This window comes from Pinus tabuliformis, chromosome 2_2 (assembly GCF_031772625.1).
Source record: "Pinus tabuliformis cultivar Carrire ecotype Pingquan chromosome 2_2, CPIR1, whole genome shotgun sequence".
Lineage (NCBI taxonomy): Eukaryota > Viridiplantae > Streptophyta > Pinopsida > Pinales > Pinaceae > Pinus > Pinus tabuliformis.
This window is the reverse complement of record NC_142300.1, coordinates 245,672,736-245,697,404: the sequence shown is the minus strand read 5'-3', so window position 1 is coordinate 245,697,404 and position 24,669 is coordinate 245,672,736. Positions and strand designations below refer to the sequence as shown.

At 38.4% G+C, this 24,669-nt stretch overlaps 1 pseudogene; it reads right to left on the bottom strand.

Moving 5' to 3' along the window:
* Positions 1–23,376: 23,376 nt before the first annotated feature.
* On the bottom strand, positions 23,377–24,253 carry LOC149192197 (organic cation/carnitine transporter 4 pseudogene; annotated as a pseudogene).
* Positions 24,254–24,669: the final 416 nt, after the last annotated feature.

Genomic DNA, 24,669 nt, shown 5'->3' with positions numbered 1-24,669 from the left:
AGAGAGCTAATTTTAACTGGTCATATTTGCATTCCAGGAAAGATCATGAAGATGGAGTTAGGAGCTGGTATAATTCCACCAGGGAACTCAGCCCTCGTTAGAAATAGGCAAGAGATGAGGAGATCCTTGAACACTCCCAGGAGAATGTTAGCTTGTGAGAGAAGTCATCCACCTTGGAGAAGAAGCAACAAGAGAAACAAAAGGCAACTGAGAAACACAAGAAGTAGAAGGAGAAAGATGTGGAAGATGTCCCAAGTGACCCGAAAAGGGGGAAGATGATGAAGCATTAGAACAAAGGAACAAAAACCTAGCAAAGAAGAAACAATATCTCAAGAGGAAAAGGGAGGAAGAGCTAAAACAATCACAAGAGTCAGGTGACTAGGTCCGGCTCGAGAAGAAGAGGTGACATGAAGAGGAAGAAAGGAAGAAGCAACAAGAAGAGCATAGAGCCAGGGAAGAGGAGGAAAATAAGAAGAAGCTGCAGGAAAAGCATCAGGAAGAGGAGAGAGCCAGCGAAGAAGAAGAGAAGAAGAAATGAGAATAAGAGTGAAAAGAATAAGAAGAAAAGCTCAAGTAGACTGAGGAGCTCACGAAGAAATAGGAGAACGCTGAGCAAGAGAAGAAGCAGTTAGAGGAAGAATAGAGGAAAATAGAAGTAGCGGAAAGGAGAAAGACGAAGTAGGGAGAAAATAGTAAGATAGCTGAGATGGACCCAAAATAATTCAAACTAGATCCATTAGATGTTCCTCCTTATACTCCCCTCAATGGAGGACATCTTCCCTTGCGAGAGTTGGGGTTCCTTGAAGAAGAAGAAGAAGAAGAGGTATTGGATCTCACTAATCTCACGTTTTACAAATTTAGCCTCAAGATCAGGCAGGAGTGGAGGAAATGTTATGCTAGAAACCCTGTAGAACCCTTATCGGTCACCACAACTAAAGAGATTGTTCCTAAAACCACAGTTAATTCTAAGATGATCGCCTTAGCTGGAACCAAATTTGTGACCGAGACTGATCATAATGTGGCTAGGATAAGAAAAAAATCACAGAGCTCCAAAACGGGCTTTACGCATCGGAGTAGAAGGCCACTAGGGAAGAGCAAGATAGAAAGAGGGAAGAGCAAGAAAATATAGTCCTCTTCTTAGTACATTCCAGTACAATAGAACTCTAGACAACGATCAAGAATGAGGCCGAAACGCTTAGTGAAGCCATGGAGATGGTCTATGAAGAGATTTCAAAACTACATCAAACGATGGCACTGATCTTGGCCATGCAAACCCATACAAAAGAGAGGGCTACTATGCTAAAGGAAGTTGTTACCACTCTGGATACGAGTGGTTAATCAAGTATCAGGGGGCACTAACACCAGTCCCAAAGAAGGATTGGATTACGAAGGAAAATTCCAACATCAAACTACGCATCAAGATCCAGTCAAAGGAAAAGTTGGCCAAAGATGTAGATAGAGTGTTGGCTTCATATAAACACCTTTTCAGTGGTCTAGAATCAATGATTGAGGTCCATGGAGTCTCGTCCATCAGAGAAGTCAAGCATGTGAGAAAGTAGGAAGAACTATCATAGGAAGGTCAGGAATTCGTCGACACATATAGACAATCCACTCATGCAGATGACCTGTCTGTTACAAAGGAGAATATCACATGCTACGTGGTTGAACCAATAAGGATGTATACAAAGATGGTAACCTTGGGCAATCAGGTGAATTCCAAAAGGACAACTCTCACACCAGATGCCCTTGAATGCCTGCACAAATATGATGAGGAGAAATGATAGATCAGCCCCATTGTAGCCGAATAGAAGCTGTGGCACACTTACCTAATGGAACAACTCAACCTAGACATTCCCACACTTTCTATTGTTAAATTGATAGAGTAGATGTTGGCTCAGTTTTTGATTTTGGAAAATTAGGATAGGATAGGACAATTTTAGAATGTAAAGAGTCATAAGGAAGTCTAAAGGTAACCAAGTAGTTGAAAGGTCATGAGGAAACCCAAGGGTTAGGGGTAGGCCAAAGGTCACCCTCATTTTATAAATACACCCTCATGAAACATTGTAAGGGACTTTTAGCTGAGGACTTATTTTGGGGACAATATTGTTTTGAGAGAAATTATACTCTTCTGATATATGCAAGGAGTAATTGTTATTTTCTACTATTGGATTGCAAAAATATTTTATGTTGTGGTGCCATGGGTATTATTGGCTTGATGGATTGAATGTTCCCGACAATTATTAAATACACCTTCTATTCATGTGTTGTCTTGTGCTGTGAACTTTGTTTTTCTACACATGGATGGTATATGACTTGCTAACTCTATGCTTCTATTGGTGAATTGCTTCGTTGATATTGGTGTAATCTTACCGTAGACTATGTTCACTTACGCTTATAGATGCTTGATTACTGTGAATTATTTTATAGTTGTTGAGAACTTTCTATATAGAGATGATCTTACCTAAAGCCTGCTAACAGTTACTTTATGTAAGGTTTATGTTATTTCTAATCTTTTTATTCATGGTGTTCATGTTATAAACATTTGTCAGTTATTTCCTTTTATTTATTGAAGTTCATGCATTCAATTGAGTTTGTATCCCACCTTTTTCTGAAGTGAGCTCAACTCACCTGAATGACAGCCGGGCCTATATACCGGATGGGATCCATAAATCAAATGGCGTAGGGTATAATTGGGATCCTACACTAGGGAGATCACCTTTGCTGTTGGTGGAGAATTTTGGCCCATCAACAGAGTTGGTACTAGAAGGAGGGCTTGATGGCAGGTACCAATACATGCCCTAATACCAAAATTTCCCATCAAGCTAGTAACCAACTCCATCCCCCCACCCCTCCAAAAATACCGTACCATCCCTCTTTCGGTCCACCTTTCCCGAAGCCCCAATAAAGGAATCCGCAGCCTCCCCCACTTGAAGATGAATCAGAAGGACAAGAAATTCCTTCCTTTGAAGTCACAGATGCGTAGTTGAGGGACCTGCGCCCTATTAATCGTCAATTCACTCAGGGTTGAAAGTGTAGTCTTTCCACTAACTCCCTGTCCAACTCACGCACCTCCATGCCTCATCACACACATCAAGGTATCTTGGTTAATTTCATATCACAATTAATTAGGTTAGCACTCAATGACTATGCAGATGTCATTGAAAGGCTATCAATCAAGGGGTTGGAAAGTCCCCCAGTATCTGAAGGAGAAGATCCTAGGAGTGCAATCACCGGGGAAAATAACCAACTGCGATGGGAGAAAAACAAGGAAACAACCAACTGTCCCCTAAAGATACCCGCGTGAACAACCAACCTCTGAGAGAGAATACTAAAGGGCCCTTGGGGAAAGGGATTGGGGATAATATTAGAGACCACATTAATTTCTACAATAATGAGAGGCTCCTTAGATTCCCTAGGAACCTGAGGAAATTCAATAATGCAAGAAATTCCTAGGACCTAGGACACCTCAGTGTTCCCTGGGGAAATGGTAGGCACCCGTGCCACACTACCGGGGGGTCAAGCACAGAAAGTGAGTCAGAGGAGAATCCAAATCACCCCCCTTTTCCTCCTCCACTGAGAGGATATCATCGTTAGCCTTTGGTCTGGATGGCTCAATCCCCATTAGGCATCCAAGGCCAACTCCACGACATGCCTCACCATCCCAAGAAGCACCTCCTGAAATTTGACCCTGAGAAGGGAACCTCAGCTGATGATCACATCAATAATATCTACATGGACTTGGATATGATGAGAGTGCAACATGATGATGTGGCTCAATCCCCATTAGGCATCCAAGGCCAGCTCCACAACATGCCTCACCATCCCGAGAAGCACCTCCCGAAATTCGACCCTGAGAAGGGAACCTCAGCTAATGATCACATCAGCAATTTCTACTTAGCCTTGCAGATGATGAGAGTGCAACATGATGATGTGGCTTGTCACCTATTCCCTCACACTTTCGAAAATAAGGCTGCTACCTGGTATCGATCTCTGCCTGTAGCTTTGATTCAAACATGGGAAGAATTTCAGAAAACCTTCCTTGATAAGTTTTTGGAAGATAAGATGCCTTTTATGCTCCTGACCGAGCTCAGTACATTAAAATGCCATAAGAAGGAGAAGGTGAAATATTTCAACCAACAATTCACTACCATTTTGAATAAGTTCTCGATGGACGTGGCTCTTGATGATTCCATCACCATTGATTATTACACTAGAGCCCTTCCGTGGGACATTGTTGTGTTCGTCAAACGCAAGGCTAAACCCACCTTAGTATCAAACTTTGGAACAACTCTGGAAGTTCAGAAGGATCTGCTGTATATAGGTGCCCTCAAACACGATTCACAAGATGATACTAAATTGTTCACTAAGAAAAATCAAGTCTCAAATAGCAAGACCATCGATAAAGAAAAAGATTCCTTTGATTTCAAAGGGTTAGCCAAATATTTAAAGCAATTGACAAATGAGGTTTTTGAGTTGAAAAGGAAGACTAGTGATTCCTCCTTAGGAGGGAAACCCACCAAACCTTTCTTTCGAAAGACCAACAATCCACCCACTAAATCACCTCAGGGATCCAATATGAATTTCAATGTGGAAGAATTAGGAAAAGACAATTTCTGCACTTTCCACCAGGCCTCTCATTCCAAAAATACCTGCCCTCAGTGGCTCCACAACATGATTGCCGTAGTAACCTAGATCTTGGAAGATCAAGCCATGGGAGAGGGTGAGGAGGAATCCAACGATCCAGAAGAGGAAACCATGCCTCCAAATGATGATACTCCTTCTGTTGTGCTAGCTTTTGAATTCATCCACAGAGGAGAGGCTCTGACCGCTCAAGAAACCATTGTAGGAGACACTCCTCCCCAGAAACCTCCCAAAAATTATGGCCTCAGGAGTAAGGGGCCAGTTTCAGATTCCACCCTGGAGGAAAAGAAAAGAGCTCTATTAAGAAGGATCCTTCCACTGAGCAACACCAACCAGCTGTCCACCAATCCCCCTAAGGGGGCACAAGGCCAAAGCCTCAAGAATTCCCCGACGAGTGGCAAAGGAGACACGTATGTGCCTAGCAGCTTGACCAAGGTTGGTACAGCTAAAACCACCTCATCCCCGCAAACCTCTTCAGAAGACACTTCATCCATGGACTTGGAGTATAATATCATTGAGGACATGAAGAAGACGCGAGCCAACATCTCGTTGTATGAGATGACCAAGTTGATCAACTAACGTGAGTTGATTGCCAAAACCTTCACCTCCTCTTCTGCATCCTCGAAGTCTTCCTTGTCTACCAAGACTAACTCCTCACACTGATCTCAGGTTGTGATTGACCTTCAAGCCATTTTCAATTTCGCAAATGAAAACTTGAGAGGGTCAACCCCCACATTCCTTCTAACCTTCAAAATCTTCAACTAAAATGTGCATAATTTCCTCGTTGACTCTGGCACGTCAATCAACGTCATGCCCTGGTTAGTATGCAGGAAACTAAACATCCAGCCTAAGAAAACTGATGCGAAGATCATTCAACTGGATAGGTCCCAAGTCCCTGCTGTTGGCGAATTGAATAATGTGATAATCAAGCTGTCTTGTGATTCTTTGGTGCATCAGTGCATCAACGTAATTGTGATTGACATCCCAGAAGCCTATGGGTTACTCCTTAGTAGGGATTGGTCCTATAAAATCCAAGGATACTTTGCCACAGGCTGGTCCCACTTATGGTTTCCCTATAAAGGAAAGAACAATCAAATCAGAGTCAACATCGAGCCTTACATGAAACACATTGTCACCAATATCGAAGGCTCCAATAAGATGATCAACTTCACTTAGGAGGAGCTAAGGGTGTGCTTTCTCAAGACATTGATGGGTTGTTACCAATCCAAACCATCAATCATTCCCCCTGGTACTTAGTTAGAGCTCCCATCACACACCCTAACCAATGAAAATGAAATTTTCACTCTAAATCTGCACACTCCAGACCTACCCGTTCTTAATGATGAAATTTGGATGCTATATTATGATGGGTCCAAGACTCATGATGGGGCCAAAGCGGGTTGCATCCTCATGGATCCCAAAAGGAACAAATTTTTGATTTCTTGTAGGTTGGAGTTCCAATGCACCAACAACACCACAGAATACGAGGCATTGATCCTTGGCCTCAAGAAAGCTATAGATCTGAAAGTTGAGTGTGTGAAGGTAATCGACGACTCTAAAATCATTACAAGACAGGTACAGAACACAATTCATTGTTTATCACCACACCTAAAGAATTACTAGCAAGAGGTATGGCACCTGATCAATTCTTTTAAATATTTTAATATTATTTTTGTTCCTAGATTTAATAATGTCGTTGCTGATACTCTGGCAAATGTAGCAACCATATTTACACCCCTTAGGGATGGTTTTTCAATTGAAATTGTTTATAAACTAGCCGTCCCTGATAATATAACTAACTTACACATTTTCAATGATGACCAACAAATACTGGAGTTCATGACGAACACGAAGGTGTTTAAATATGTGAACGTTGAGGAAGAAGAAAATGAAAGGTCCTTGCAAGAAGAGGTGGACTCACGTAATGGAAACCCCATGCCTAAAGGAGTGGTCACACTGGAAAAGCTATTTGATCTATAGAATCATTTTCAGGGCTCGACAAACACCAAGACACAAAGTTCCACCCTTTCACACGAACAAATCAACCTTGGAACTAAGTCTAACCCCAAATTCGTCAACATAGGGTTGGGATGTTCCTCTGAGGAAAGACATGCTCTCATCAGCCTGTTCAAGAGGTACCATGACATTTTCACTTGGACATATGATGACCTAAAGACTTATGATACATGGATCATCTAGCATGTCATTCCTATGAAAGAAGGGGTCAAACCATTTCAACAGAAGTTGAGGAAAGTGCATCCCACATTAGAACCCCTCATCCAAAAGGAGCTCAAGAAGTTGTTAGATTCCTGCATCATTTTTAAGGTCAGACATTATACGTGGGTTTCGAACCTTGTCCTGGTATGGAAAAAGTATGGAGAGATCTGTTTGTGCGTCGATTTCCGGAACCTCAACCGGGCATCAGACAAAGACAATTACCCGATCCCCTCCATGGAACAAATTCTCCAAACCATCTCGGGGTTGGAAATATTTTCCTTTCTTGATGGTTTCTCTGACTATAATCAAGTCCCAGTAGTTGAACCAGACCAGATTAAAGCAACCTTCAAGATGAAGTGGGGAATGTTCACATTCCGTCGCATGCCTTTCAGACTTATTAATGTCAGGGCAACATTCCAAAGAGAAATGGACATCACTTTTAGGGTTTAATGGGCCAAAGTGTGGTGGTTTACCTCGATGATGTCACTGTATTTTTGAAAAGAAGGTCTGACCACCTCCACCATCTTAATAATATTTTCGAACGATGCCGGAAATATGGGGTTTCGCTTAACCCTAAGAAGATCATATTTACAGCCTCTGAGGGAAATCTCCTTGGACATATCATCACCAAAGACGAAATCATGATTGACCTTGACTATGTGAAAGATATAACACATTTTCCTCTTCTGAGCAACAAAAAATGTATGCAATCTTTCCTTGGAAAAATCAATTTCCTTCACAAATTTATTTCAGATTTTTCCCAAATTGTTAAGCCGTTTTAGAAAATGATCAAGGAAGATTCAGTGTTCAAGTGGAACCAAGAAGAAAACGAGGCTTTTGATTGCATCAAGGAAGCTATTGTTGAGGCCCCTTCCCTCTTTAGCCCCAACTTCAGTAGGAACTTCATCTTATACACTTTCGCCTCATATTCATCCTTAGCCGTCATCCTCATGTAGAAATATAGCAACAATGATGAAATTCCTATATATTTCATGAGTATAAGTCTCCAAGGCACATAAATCAATTACCCCGACATAGATAAGCAAGCATATGTAGTCTACAAAGCAGTGAAACATTTCAGACCGTACATTCTCAAGAACCACGTCACAGTGATGGTTCTACACCCTGCTGTCAGGTCACTCTTCATCCAACAAGAGCTGGGCGAGAGGAGAGCCAATTGGATGACTTCCCTCCAAGAATATGATTTGGAGTTCAAACCCTCACACATAGTGAAAGGGCATGGGATATGCAAGCTAATCGCTAAAGTTGCAGACCAATAAGGTGAGGATCAAAATGTACCATAATGAACTACTTATCTCCCATGACCCCTCGTCATGGTACTCTGACCTGAAGAAATACCTAGGGCAAGGGACCCTACCACCTACCTTGTCTGCAAAGAAGAAGAGGGAAATAAGGCTCAAAGCTGTTTCATATCAAATGGTTCAAGGTAACCTATTTCGAAAGCACCACCTTGGAGTGCTACTGAGATGTTTGGAATATGACAAAGCCCAACGAGTATTCAATGAGTTGCATGATGGACCAATAGGGAGCGACAATGTTGGCGACACCACTAGCCACAATATTATGCATGCAGGGTTCTACTAGCCCATGCTCTTCAAGGATGCGCATGCTTATGCTCAAAAGTGCCCCATATACCAGAAACACGCAGGAAGGAAGGTTTGATCATCTACCCCTCTCCAACCCATAGCAGTAGAAGAACCTTTCCAACAATGTGGGTTGGATGTCATTAGAGAGATCATGCAAAAATCATCAAAGAAACACAAGTATATACCCATGACCACTAACTATTTTACCAGGTGGGTCAAAGCAATTTTGTTATGGAAAATCAACGACGATGAGGTAATATATTTTTTCAATCAATATATAGTGACTAGGTTCGGTGTCCTAATCTCACTTGTAATTGATAATGCTACATACTTTTCATCTTTAAGGCTATATGATTTTTCTTTGGAAAACAACATTGTTTTAAAACATTCATGCAACTACTATCCTCAGGGGAATGGCCTAGCATAATCTACCAATAAAAACTCATCTGCATCCTCAAGAAAACCTTGCTATCCCACCAGATAAATTGGCACAATGCCCTCAACAATGCCTTATGGGCTGACCAAGTGACACCTAAACCATCCCTCGGAACATCCCCCTACTTTCTGGTTTATGGGAAAGAAGCCATCCTACCACTAAACCCCTACCTCTCCTCCCTCCATTTGTTGCAAGAATCACAAGTCTTCCCTTGCCCTACCATTCAAAACCACATCGACACACTCCTTACACTGGAAGAGGAAAGACAAAAGACCAAGGAGAAGTTTGTCGTTCACCAAAACCGAAATAAGAGGTTGTTTGATAAGAAATCCGCAGTTTTTGTGTGAATTCTGTGTAGGAGACCTAGTTCTCAAGTGGTATAGGACCCATGAGGACAAGGGAAAACACACTAAGTTCCAAGCCTTATGGATTGGTCCTTTCCAAGTCAAAGAGAAAATTGGCCAGCATACCTATAAGTTGCAAACTCTGGGAGGGCGGGTTGAACCCCTTCCTATGAATAACCAAGATCTCAAATTCTACTTCACCTAGCAGCCCTCATGGCTGCTAACACACCTTGTATTATAGTTCCCTTTTGTTCTTTCTTTCCCATTAGTTTGTCTTTTTAGTTCTGTTTTGAATTTTGTTTCACCTTGAATAAAGAGTTTGGGATGTTGGGCTGAGGTTGAAGTGGCCCTACACTCTGGCTCAGATGGTTTCTCTCTAGAATCACCTTTTGACCGAACCTTAACCTACGACCAAAATAGAGTATTGAAACTTACCGTAGTGGGGAACTTGATGTCATCCATGGTCCCCTATCTCACGCCGATCTATCCCAACTGCTGACTCAGCCTTAATTGTGTGATGTTCTAGCTCACCCGTTGGGTCGAGGGTGGGGGAAGGTGAAGAATTTTTTTTGGGCATATACATATTTTGGGAAAAAAATAAGGTCTCTAAAAAACCAGAAACAACCTCTTTGCAAGTTAAATAAGTCGGGATCCCTCATCTTCCCAGGATTACGTAGCCACATGAATAAGTGTAAATAAGCACAGATGAATAAGTGTTAATGAGCTAATCAATTAACTAATAAGGGTTAAAGGATTGAGAAAGGCTTTTTGCATAAAGAGGTGAAGCAACGACTCTGTCGGGGTACTATCTAGACTTGCTGGCAGGGGAGCAACATTTGTGATTTCTAGGTAGTGACTCCACTGGGGTACTGTTCTGGATCGCTGGCAGTGGAGCAACGTTTGTGATTTCTAGGTAGTGACTCCACCAGGGTACTGTTAAGGCTTGCTAGCAGCGGAGCAACACCAGAGTATTGTAACTATTATACTGAAGATCCTTAAAGCTCATATCATTACTTCAACTAATCTCCATCCCAAACCAACAAGAATTGATATCATTTTGTGTGTGTTAAAGGATGAATTTTAGAAACTAGGGATAGTTGACCAATGTTAAGGAGAGACCCAGATCATCAACAGGACCCGAAAATCTATGAAGTAACACTCTTTGAGGTTGGCCTTAAGCCAGGCCATGAGATGTCTCGGGATCCTGGAGTCCTACCAATGAATCATGTATTGTCGTAGTCACTGGAACAACCCCTCCAAAATTTCTAACTCTTCAAAATTTCGGAGACTCTTTACCTTTTCAAGAGCTTCCACCCATCCTTAGAGTCTACTCAAAAGCCTAGAAAACCAGAAAAGTCACAAAAGAATCTAAGTCTCCCTCATTAGTAGAGTTAAGTCCTTAACCAAGTCTAATTCATCCAGTTGTAGAACCATGATGTGACCATTTTCTGTCCTACGACTCATGCGACCCATGCGACCTCATCGGATAGTGGAGTCACATAGGTCACATGAGTTAGCCTAACGTGATGCGTGGCCTTCACGACCTATGCAACCAAGAAGCCACTGAGTCATAGAGGTCGCAAAGGTCTCATCGCTTAGCCATGTGACCTGTGTGACCCATGCGGCCTAGTGACCTTTGGGTTTCAAAGTCGCAGAGGTTGAAAAGGTCACACACTACCCCAACTCAGGCCATGAAACCCATGTGACCCCCCACATGTGCAACCAAATCTATATGTACTGGCCTCAAACCGCTCATCTGTAATGCTTCTTTGGTCGCACAAAAGGTAGGGAGGCTTTGCAACTCAGTGACACGTGTGACTTCTATAGGTAGGTGACCTTTCTACTTCCCCAACAATCATTTTTTCCTTCCAGGTGTCATCCTCCTCAGCCCTGACCCTGCAAATTCCTAACCTGGGGGTTTTATCCATAATTTAACCCCATTTCCATTGCAAGTCTTGACTGAATGCCTCTTTAACTTCATGAGCCTCCCTTGGTTTTCCTCATGCCCATTTATGGCCCTTAGCTAACCTTATTTCCCCACAAGCTGAGCCATTTTTCCTTTGGGGAGTTCCAAATACCCCTTTAAAGCCGCATTCATCTCCTCGAATTGCCCAAAACACAAGTTGCATAGCCTACGACTGTGATAGGAAAATCCATGTGACCTGTGCAACCTGCGACCCTAAGAACCTAAGACCCACAACCTCTACGACTTGCGACTTGCGACCTATGTGACTTATGCCCTAAGGCTAGACTTACTTAGTCACTAGTTCACAACCTACTTCATGTGACCCCTATGACCTCCTCCCCCATGCCACTAGTACAAAATGGTTATTAGTTACTAAAAAAATGGCTAAAATTTGCATATAAACGACTATTTTTCGGTCGGTGACCAATAGTAGCTAATTTACAGTATCTTATAACGCGACCAACTTTTAGTCGTATTTAGCTTAGTCATTAATTGGTTGTCTCAATTATGTTGTCTAGTAGTATATTTGGTCATTAATTTAGTCATTGATTTGGTCATTAATTTAGTCATTGATTTGGTCATTAATTTAGTCATTGATTTGGTCATTAATTTAGTCATTGATTTAGTTATTAATGTAGTCATTGATTTAGTCATTGATTTGGTCATTAATGTAGTCATTCATTTAGTCATTTATTGCCACAATTATTGACCAAATATACAACAAAATATATTACTAAATAATCACCCAAGAAAACCAATTAATGACCAAAGAAATATGACCAAAATGTTGGTCGTGTTATAAGATACTGTAAATTAGCTACTAATAGTCATATCCAAATTTTAGTGATCGTTTGAAACCAATTAATGACCAAATAAGTATGATCAAATTTTGGTCTTGTTATAAGATACTGTAAGTTAGCTACTAATAGTCGTATATATGCAAAAATTAGTCATAATTTGTAATCACAAATTTATAATTTGCAATAGTCATTTATCTTTTTCTAGTGGTTTCATATTCATTATATAAATGACTAATTTAGTAGTTTATATTCATTTCATTTACTTTCATTAATGATCGTTATAAACAACTAATTTAGTTATATATTCATTTTATTTGTGTTCATCATTAATAAACATAAACTACTAATTTAGTAGTTTTAGATTGATTTTATGTGTTCATTATTAATCAACATAAATTAATTAGTATGATTTTGCAACTAAATTTAAAAAAAATGACATACAATGTACATGTTCATCTAATATGAAAACACAAAGTTACATATGTTAATTACAAGACTAAGTAATATCAAATGAAACTATAAATAATTCCAACCACAAATTATATTATATAAAATGTCAAGTATTACAATATGAGTTTCCAACTTAATATTTGTTGGAGTACAATTTACACATGAAATATTGTTTCATCACTTCAAAACATAATCATTGTGTTGCCAAGGCATTGCAAGTGAATTCACCAACTCTGAAGACTTGACCATCAGTCTCTATGTGTGTGTCTTATGAGGGATATTGACTCTATGGGTACCACTAGACCAGTTCTCTTCTCTCTCTTTAATTTGCATTTTGTCGCTCTAGTGTTATTGTTCTCCTCTTTCTTCAATCCCTGCTTCTTACCATCAATATTGAGTCATTTTCTGAACAAAAAAAAAGATACAATGCAGAGTATAAGACATGAAATTTGATTAACATTGGAATATAAACTAAAGTAGACTATAAAAGATTTATACGATCTATACCTCAACATCAACAATATTGTTAATGTTATTTTTCCCCATAAAAGCAAGAAACTTGAACAAGTTTTCTTCAGTTGGGCAATAGTGGCCACTTTGTGCCCAGATGACATGTATAAACAAAGAAAATAAACACAACAGAACTAGCAATTTCTACTAAGAATGTCTCATGCTCCACTTTTGTAGTTGTATTGTTTCCTATAGTTATCTCTAAGAAGCAGTAACACTTCAACAATAAAACTGGTCAGTAGAAATCTAATGGGTGGAGCAAAGTATTGCTAACACAAGATTACAAGAAACTAAAAAAAAATAGACAAGACTTTGTAAATTGTGATACTAACCGGGAATATAGCGTCAATATAGTAATCTTCAATTGTCAGCATACTATTCCACGGGAAAAGGAATCTAATTCCCATAAACCAACAAATTATTTATGCCCCTTCTTTTCCCTCTAATTAATTAAGAAAGATTAGAACATGCCATTTCCATTTAGAATCTTGGCATGACTCTATAAATATTCAAAACAAACTTAATGTTGCTCATTCATTTTTCTCTAATGCATACAAAATTGAATATGCTAACTTGTTTTGAGCTAGAGAGTTTTGTAATTCATCATGTTCAAAATCATTGCTTATTGTCATGACTACTTTTTTTTTAATGATCAGGAAATAGACCTATATTTGATCAGAAAACATATTTTTCATAATATATTCCATTTTTCTAATTCAAAGTTAAATTTCCTTTCCATTTATGGCATTCAAACAAACTGGAATCCTTTTCATTTAATATATCATTGTTGTAATATACTACTAAATGGATAGCTTCATAATGAAGTTAATTAGGAGTGGTATACTAATAAATCACAAATACATGCAAGAAATAACACCATTATATGTCCTAGACATGCCAAGTATTTATCCTCTTGGTTGGAAATATTACTTCATGAAAACAACATATTTGAAAAAGAGAACTTTTCTAAAACTAACCAATGCCAGTGTATCCAACAACATTGACATTTCTATTGGCATGCCCTCAAAATATGTGGAAGTATCAAACAAGTGTAGTGCACTTCCCTATAAGGTTAAAGTTTGGCAATGGAACAAGTTGTCCCTTGGTCTAATCAGGTTTTACCTTGCCTTTTATAACTTAGAGAGAATGGGAATTCAATGTAGAACAATGACATAAAGCTTTTATTCATTCACACTTACCTAGATCCTAAACAAGCATTGAAGCATTATACAAATCCAAGCATGTCTCACATTCCACTAGGAAACATAATTTCCAAATTTTGACTGTAAACCTTGAGCTGTTCTCAAATTTGTAAACAAGTAACATCATATATATTATTATTTCTTAGTTCTAAAACCTTCTCCTGTGTGGAGCTTGAGAAAATATGTGCATACACATATCACATTATAGCATGTTGTGGAGTACATTTACAAGAAACCAATCACTCAAAATTTTATATTCTGGCAAGATTGAGGCATGTGTTAAATTCCCATTATCTACATCTCTACACAATGGTGTCATTAATAATTTGAAGGTTCTTGTCTTGATAGTATGATCTAATTATTTCTTTGTGCAAGATGTTTTTTCACTACCATTATTAAAATTTTGATGTTTATGAACAATATATAGATACAATGGATGCTTCGAATAATAAAAGAGGCAATTATTTTTCCATTAAGAGTGTTTAGTATTTTCATATGGTTTAAATTCAATATTTCTACTGGTGGTACTTAGGGTCAACCTAAATGGTTCTTTCACATGCATCAAAAGAAGTAAAATTTGATAATAGGAAGGACTCGTGCGAACTTTTCTAATCGTACATGTTGAATCTGCAAGTGTTTTTGTTGTGCTCAATTTCTTATTGGAGTAAGGTCCTATCAACTGACAAAGTTTGTACAAATGTTTGAAATGATACTAAATAAGTTGGACCTAGGGGACTAAAGAAAAAAAGCACAAGACAATACTTGACTGAGATCTATAGATGGCTAGAACAGAATCAACTTAAACACCCATCAATGTTTGACTCTTACAAAGGCAGCATCCCACATATTATTGGTTAGCATTTTCAACATTGAAACTTGTACTGCACCTTTTTTTCAACTTGGAAATAGCATTAGTTCAATGAAATTAATGCATGATCTTTCTTTTAGGTAAACCAGTGTCATCCACAATGCCTATGCAGAACATGAGTACATGCTCAAATCGACCTAACTTCACTGATATTGGTAATCATCTTCACTAACTAGTGGGTAGATAAAGGATCTTGGTCATTGTATCAACACTCACCCCAAGGGGATATCATGTGATTTTGGCTCAACACTCTTCCCACTAGGTTATTGTGTAATATAGGCTCAACACTCTCCCCATAAGGCTATTATGGTCTCAACTTCACTAACTAAAGCAAGGCTTTGCACTCTTCCAACATGGATATTGTGTTTTCTCCCTCCATTAATTCACCATTCTAGAACAACAATGGCACCCCATGGCATGTATTGAACTATTGCAGAAATGTTAATGCACCCAAAAATCTTACATGAATAATGAAAAATAATAATTAGTTGTGAGCACAATTCCTATATCCCCACCTCAAAAGTAAAATATATCCATATCTAAAAAGGATTTTCCATAAATAAAATTTTAGGTAGTTAGGGTCTCTTTCTATGGTAAACCCTCCACTAGTTGACATCACTAACCCCATGGATAAAATCCATGAAATGAACTTTCAATTAAATAAGTCAATTTTCCAAAGTAAAACCGACCCAAGGTTCTCACTTATATTATGACCTAGGGTATACATAAGTTTAGATAACAATGTTTGAGCATGTGTTTCCTTTTTTGAATATTGATATGCATAACAATGATATCACTTGGGTTGCTCCTGACACTTGATTACTATTAGTTTGGGTACTAAGAATATATTACTCAAATGTAATTTACTATACATGGATCTCATTATTAGCATCCACATAAATAAAATTCCTAATATAAAAATTTGAGTTATTCTCATTCATCTAACTAGTATTAGTGTAGGTCCTAAATGTTTGAATTTGAAATGATACTAAATAAGGTGGACCTAACGGAATGAAGAACGAAAGCACAAGAAAATACTTGTCTAAGATCTATAGGTGGCTCGAACAAAATCACCTTGAACTCCCATCAATGTTTGATTCTTACAAAGGCAACATCCCACGTATTATTTCTTACACTACAACAAAAAAGGTCATTGGTGAGGGTCGAAAAATGCCATCATAAGCTCATTGGTGACGGTCAAAAGAGCCTTCGTCACCAAAAATTGAATGTCACCAAAGGTGGCGTCGCCAAAAGTATAGGTGTTATGGTGACATTCAAGGTCTGTCACCAATAAATATTTATAATGAAGGATAGTGACCATCACCATTTCATATGAGCAACAGTGACAAACCTTAGCCTCCATCACCAAAAAATTGAACATCACCAATGGTGGTGTCGCCAAAAGTATAGGTGTTGTGGTGACATTCAAGGTCTGTCACCAATAATGATTATAATGACGGATAGTGACCATCACCATTTCATATGAACAACAATGATTTATTGTGATGGACCTTTCATGACCATCACTATTAATGCATATATATGTGGTGATGTTCATTGACCATCACCATTTCATATGAACATCAGTGATTTATGGTGATGGACCTTTCATGGCCATCACTATTGATGCATATATATGGTGGTGTTCATTGACCATTTCCATTTCATATTTTGGTGAGGGTAGAAAATTTTACCAGAAGCTCATTGGTGATAGTAAAAAGAAACTTCTTCACCAAAAACTAATCATCGTCATTCCATCTGAATAACAAGGTACAATGGAATCGAACCACATACCTTCTACTTGTAAAGAAGATGCTCTTCCTTTGAGCTAACACCTTTTAAAGAATTAGACATTAGTATAAAATGAGCAATTAGTGACTAGGTGACTAAAAACATTAGTCACCACGGCTTTTCCAAGTGAAATACTACAAAAAATGAGCAATATTAAGTGACCAAATTAAAAACGACTAACCTAAATAACTAACTTAGTTGCGAATTAAAATATGTGACTATCTAATAAGTAATACAACAAAAAATGACTAACATGAATGACTAATTTAGTCTAAGAACAAAAATACAATTACCTAAAAAATACTACAATAATATGAATTACGTTTTTATGTTAGTCATCTTAATTGTGTCAAGCAATCCAAACTTACAAGTGATAGGGGATTGAAATGTTGTTAAAGATTGGTTGAAAGGTTGTCCTTCATTAAAAACTTTTTCAGCCTCACATGGTGCCAACTTTGCATTATTTATCTCTAATAATTTGTAATTTTAAAAATATAATTTTTAACAAAAAAATTATTTTATGTATTTTTTAAAAATCTATTCATTGAATCTATAATTGGATCTAGTTCCAATTTGAAATTAATTTGTAGGGAAATTTTAATTTGTAAGACTATAATTTCAAAGAAAAACTACTTTAATTTCATATTAACTGACCTAGATCCATCTTAACCCCGAATCTATCAAGCACCGAGAGGGGTCCAATCTCTCGAGGTGTAAACTTTTTTTCTAGTGAAAAACTTGAGGAAATGTTTGCACCTCGAGAATCTCTCGACACTTGATAGTTATAGGGTTAATATGGATCTAGGTTGGTTATATAATACTATATAATATCTATATTTGTATTTTTGTCTCTTTTTTATTCCCTCTCTATCTCACCCCCCAAAAATACACACACTCTCTCTCCCTCTCTTCCCCTTCTCTCCCTCTCTATTTGTATCCTTCTCTCTATTCTCTATTTCTCTCCTCTCTCCCTCACTCTCTCTCCATGACTCCCTTTTCACGTCCTCTCTCTCTCCACATTTCTCCCTCTATGTTTTTCTCATTCCCTCTCTCTCCAACCCCCTCCAATTCCATCTCTCTCCCCTCATCTCTATATTCCTTCCTCTCTATCCCTTATCTCCCACCTCCCTCTATCTCTCCCCCCAAATCACTCTCCCTCTCTCTCTCTCTTCCTTCCAACTCTATCACTATCCCCCCTATCCTTCTCCATCTCTATGTCTCCATCTCTCTCCCTTCCCCTTCACTAACTAGCTATATCCTCTCCTCTTATTTCTCTTCCCTCCTATCCTCTCTCCCTCACTCTCTCTCCATCTCTCCCTTCTCACCCCTCTCTCTCTCCACCTCTCTCTCTCTATGTCTTTTTTCTTTCCTCCCTCTCTCCCCCACTCCAAATCCATTTCTCTCTCTCTCCTCTCTCTTCCTTCTTCTCACTCCCTCTCCCCCCCCCCATCACTCTCTCTTTCTCTCTCTCTCTCTGCTCCAACTTTTTCACTATCTCCCTCCCTCTCTCTTAAACTTGATCACATTGTATTGTGTTTAAGAAATTATCTAAATTAAAAAAAATTAATTGGTTGTAAAATATTGAACGTATATTTTGGATCAATCATGTCAAAGAAAATAAAATAATGAAAAAATTTAAAAAGCCATGCACTATATTTAATATATTATAATTAGTCAATTTGCTTGCTCTCATCACTTGGATCCTTAGCTAAGATGGATCTATGCTGGTTCTTTATATATATATATATATATAACCAGCATAGATCCATCTTAGCTTAATTTTTTAAAATCTTAATTTAATTTCTATGGGAATATTTTTAGTAGTCATGAAGATAGAGTGTTTAGATACGCGTAGTTTAACGAGATGGAGGAGTTGCCTGGAAAGTTATGGAAATTCTGGTCATATTTAGAGAAAATCTGGCAAGGATTTTTGTAAATCCAAGTTATAGTTGTTAAACTTCAAAATTTTAGGTGTCCTACACATTTTTGATAGTGCTGAATCTATTTCCACCATCAAAAACATGATTCAAACACTGCCTCTACAAGATTTTTTGAAATTCCTCCGCCTCGTTAGACGATTCGTTTAGATATATCTCAAATTGTAACATTTTCCCTTTTAAATTCAATTAAAAAAGTGTTGTAAAATTAAATTAAAACTAGCATTTGCACCTTATGTTGCAAAGGAAACGCCGTAAGGCATAGAGTGGTAAGGCATAGAGTGGGGAAGAATAACGACATGTGAATGGGCATTGTTGAAAGCAAGGGTGGATGATAATGTGTATTCTGAAAATGGATATTTTGTTATGGTCAACCTAATGCATTCATTAACTAGATGACAACAAAAAAGTTTCGAGCCCAGGTTGAGCCAACACAAATCTTTTCTACAAGACTGAAATTGCCTAAATGATTCCTCAATTAATGGAAATAACCATTTCCCTCCTCTAATACCTAAAATACATTGTAGGAGACCGATTTTTCAAGTAACTTAATATAACTAGCAATTGCCCCAAAAAGTGCAAAGAGAGGTCGATTACAAACAAGTTTTTTTATGTATAAAGTGTTGAGAATGGAGGATCTCGGATTAGACTTTAGTTGGACTCCGTTGGTTTGGGAGATGTATCATGTGTTACCATTTGTGCATATTATGGGCATAAAGTTGGTTATGATGATGGAGATTATTTTCAACCAGTTGTGGGTTGGCAACAACTTTTGTGAATTCCTTGGGTAAGATTCGATCTTCTAGATAACGGAAATTCCAGTGTCCATTTAGTCTATACTAGAGTACAATGATTGTTGGCAAAGCTAAAGAAACTGCCATCAATGTATAGAGCCAATGTAACTCGTAGTCATCATTTTTATCCATACAGGGCTATGATTATAGGTACCAACCATTTGAGCAGGCAGGGGGTGTATTTGCTAAATAGGGATCATGTTATCCTCGTGGAGTTATTGGTTGCACTTAGAAAATATAAAGTAGGATTGAGCATCGACTATTTGGCTGGATGGAATTTTTGATAAGCGTTGGCCAATTTTATCTATTGTTTAATCATTTCCCTAATTTAAAGGCTGCTCTGAGTTACTAATAGAGACGGTTCTAAAAGATAAGGCTTTGAGAACCTTACTTTAGTTGGTGGAGGCTTAGTACATTTTCTTCTGAAGCTTTGGCCTCAAACTCGAAAGCTACATGTAAAGCATTCTCCAAAGCATTTATACTAAGCAGGTCCATTTTTCTTTGGATATTTTGGTTGAGAGTCCTCTGAGAAGTGAGTCGAGGAACTTCCAATTCGTCACCATGGACTTGAAGCCATCAAAAATATTGTTTGATGCCTTTGACTAGGTACTTGCCTTACATGAATCCATTGCTTCATGATTTCCTTTGCTTTCCCCTTCAGGTATAACCTATCTTGCATTTCTTGCTTGAAGCATATCAAAGTTTGTGTAGGAGGTGAATTTGAGTTGACTAAGTCTCGTAGAAGAGCCCACCGCCATGTTAAGGGTTGGTCACTCCATACTGACTTCTTTTAGCATCAACTTTTGTGCATCATTCAATTGTTATATTTGAAAGAAGGCTTCTCGTACAAGAGCCCACCACCATGTTATGGGTTCGTCACTCCATACGGACTTCTATTAGCATCAACTTCTGTGCATCATCCAATTGTTACATTTGAAAGAATACTTCTAGGCTTTGTAATGAAGCATCCATCACTTATATTTTAGGATTAAAAGCTTGATATATAGTTCATATATCAGTGATGTTATTGTCCCATAATACCATAAGACTGAAAGATTCATATATGGTTGGAATTTCGATGATAATGACGACCTCACATTCTGCTAGACTCCACATTTTCTGAAAGGCCGGGAACATATTTTTCATTTTAGATGCAATTGTTGGTTGTCAAATATGCCTTATACATTATTTTTATTGGACTTCATGCCTGTAGAGATATTTACTCTTGGCTACTTCCCCGCCATGATAGAGAAAAGGAGCCCAAACACTTGTGAAGCTTCTTCCTCTGCATAGGTGGTGTGTCAAAATGGGTTCTCTTTTTGGCAGACATTTGAGTAACGGTCTTCTGCCAATATAAGATTCTGGTATGCAAGTATAATTTCAACATAGAATTGCCTACATGAACTTAGACCTGAACATTGCCTGAGAATAGAGACTTCAAAGCTAGTTCTTCAAGCGCATGTAATATAGATTCATTTAGAAAAAGGATGCGTGAAGACAATTGTAATGTTGAAGACAGACTTTGATCACCATATTGAGGAACTAACATTGTGCCCGAGCCCTACTGGCTTGAGAGTTTTGACAGGGTTTGTGTTCGACTAATATAGTCAACGAAGGTGAGTATTGAATAGGTTCTGATTGGACCACAAAACCATGATGAGTCTCAATGATTCCTCAACAAGGCATCAACCAAAACAAAGCAGGAATTACACAAGCCTTTCGGGATGCTCTCTAAAGAAGCATGAAACTTCTCATTGTGTTCAGCAACATTTCTATTGAAGGTCAAGTTGGCTCATGTAAAGCAAGGGAAGTTTTGCATCTTCCACAACTTCACATTGTCAAAGACAGCCGTATTCTCTTGTCCAATGTAAGAAGAGAGAACACTTACAATGCAATATATTCATAAAAACATACTAAGAAATGATAGTTATCAAGATAGAATCTGAATTCAAATGTGGATACCGTACAATACAGAAAACAATTGGCCCACAAAACTACAGTTCATAAAATTTAGGAGTATACATATTATTAAAGCAAAAACATGCACTTCTTCAAATTTATTGAAAAAAATAGGCATGTGGATAGTCCAGACTAATTTTATCAAAAATTTTAATGATTGGATAACATAAACCCCTACAAAAATGCTCAAAGGTCCGTTGAGCCTTCTGATGCAATCCCTTCAAGAAATGTATTTCCTTATGATACACTATAAACTGTACGAAACCCAACAAAAACTAGAGTAGCAGGTCTTCTCTAAAGAACATTAGATTTATTATTGAGATTATTACAAGTTTGATTTAAAAAAGTTGATAGCCATCACACTATTTTCTTGTGCTTGGTGGGCGTATGTATTTGTTTGCGTGTGTTGTGATTCTACTTTTGATAATGCAAATGATGTAACCTATTCTAGGTGTTCTGGAAGTAAGAAGGATATGCACAGACATTAGGTACACCCTTTCAAGTTGAAAAATAAAAAATAAATAAGCACATATCAAACAGAGAATATATGACTAAATACCTAGTGGAAGCTACTTATTTAGTATGTTGGCTCGGTTGGCATGCTTCATTTGAATGTAACTTTGTTTATGAAGGTCTAAGCAGGCCTTTAAGGTGCAGGAAACAGTGTCCCAACTACAAATGCAGTCTCCTCGAGACTTCACACATGAACAAAATAGACAAACCTCTCTAGGCATCAGCAGCAGCATAGTCTTCTGAAATCTCCCATGGCTAGCTCCTAAAACGTCGTTAAACCATGCACTGAATCATTGTAAACGCTCACTGTATCTTAAAAAATTATTATTACTTGTAAAATTTGTCATTGAAAACAGAATTTTTGTGCGACAGGATAAACAAATTAGTGCAGCACGGACAATCAAGTGAGGATCCGCAGGTTGTTAAAAGGCGAGCCCGTTCGAAAATGCACCTCCCCTTTGAACTTTCTCATTAAATAATTTTAGGTCGAGGGGACCCATGTGAAGGCTTCATAGCAGCACGGATTAAGAGCATATGGATGCTGGTTATATGGATCTTTCAATTTTTGTAACATGTCAAAGGCTGTACTTGAATGGAGTGGTGTTCATTTTTTATGAAATGAAATGCAGGGAAAATGGACACCATTTTTTCCAATAGAATTAATTTAGATTTATTTTAAATATAAATCTAACATGAGTTTAGAGGGATTTAATTTATTTAACAAATATTATTTTAATGTTTTGTGTGGTTATTTTTTTTATTTTTGTTTTTGTAAAGTTTTATTTTTTATTTTATGTTGGTGGATATGAGCAAAATTTCAACTTTGATGATGGAGGGACACCCTTACACATCATACTCGATCGGTTTAATGAGACAAGTAAGAAACTTGCAAACTAATGACACTAAGTAAGTTAAAAGACAGGAGAATGGAAAAAAGGGATGCATGGAAGGTGTTGAGTATGAAATGATATAGCCACTCTATTTTAATTTATTTAGGCTTATTATTCTTAATGAGGTTGGACAAGTCCCTATATGGTTACACTTCACTAGAAGGAGGATATAACCACAAAAATGAAATAATGCAACAAGTATAACTTCCAAGCATCATGATTCATTTCCAACTTCAAACCACAATCTTTACATCCCAATATACTAAATGAAAAATATTCTTATGAATAAATGACTAATGTACCTCATGCGTGTTGAGTCTCCATCATTGGATGAGTACACTTATTTCAAAAAATGACCTGAGCATATGAGAAAGATGCATCACAAGAGTTGTGTATGTGGATAATGTCAATTATTATTTCTATAATGTGAATCATGGAGGGATGATGATTATTATCTCATGATGCCCATGGCTTCTTTCAGCCTGCCCTTCACCAGGTACCACCGCGGGGACTCCCAAACGAATGGCAGAACGAAGATGCAATACACGGCCGAGGGAATCGAACCTGCGACGTACAGATATCTCCAGTTGCCGGAAAAGTAGGACAGAGCCGGCAGCACTGCTATGCCAAGAGAAAAGAAGTAGAAAGTCGACATGCCAACCGGTGCTCTCTTGGACGGTCCGACGGCTTCCGTCGCCAAGACGAATGACGACAACCCTAGGCCACCATTGCTAATTCCCATCAATAGACGGAGAATTAAATAAACCCAGAAATTCGGCGACATTGCCGTCAAGAAACCAAAAATGGCATTGCAGATGCAGACCAACTTCAGGACACCCTCATGCCCCAGCGAAGAATCCGATAGATGCCCAGATATCCCTGCACCTGTATCAAAAAATAAATTAGAAACTGAAAGAAAATCTTAATGGCGATCAGCCGTCAGATATAAAAGCGCACAGGGGCTGAAAATATCAATTACCGAGCAAACACTCGACAAAGAACGCAGACTGCAGAAACCCAACTTTGTATTTCTGGCTGCAGATGAGATCCCATCCGCAGACCGTCGAAACCCCGGGGCCTCCGTCCCAGTCCCATGAGGCCCGGTCCATGGAGCATATAGATCCCGTCGGGCTGCAGGATTCAAACCTTGGCTTCACGGAAAGGAAATCCTCTGGGGTTTTCCCTCCATTGCAATGCCAATGGGGTTCATAGTCGGCGAAAATCATGACCATCGTAGGAAAGGCCTCCAGTGTCCGTGCGAGGCTCGACAGCAAGAAATGCTTAATCTGCCACCGCCCGAACAATAACTCAGAAGACACAGAGGCCATTGGGTTGGGAGACAAAAGGACAGTGTGAGGATCAATGACCAAACTTCCTTCAATCGTCTAACACCACAAATCTACGGTCAACAATAAGACACGACATCGGCTGGGGCAATTCATTTCAAAGGGAAACGCCTTACGACGTAATGAATTGAATTTTGTATCCCAAACTCGGTCAACAATAAGACACGGCATCGGCTGGGGCAATTCATTTCAAAGGGAAACGCCTTACGGCGTAATGAATTGAATTTTGTATCCCAAACTATTTTCGAAATTATATCCATATGGATTAACTGTTAATAGTTTTTGTGAAGATCTATGATAAACACTTCACTATTTTTGTGGAGATCTATGATAAAGATCTATGATAAACACTTCACTGTTTTTGTGGAGATCTATGATAAACACTTGCACTAGTGGAT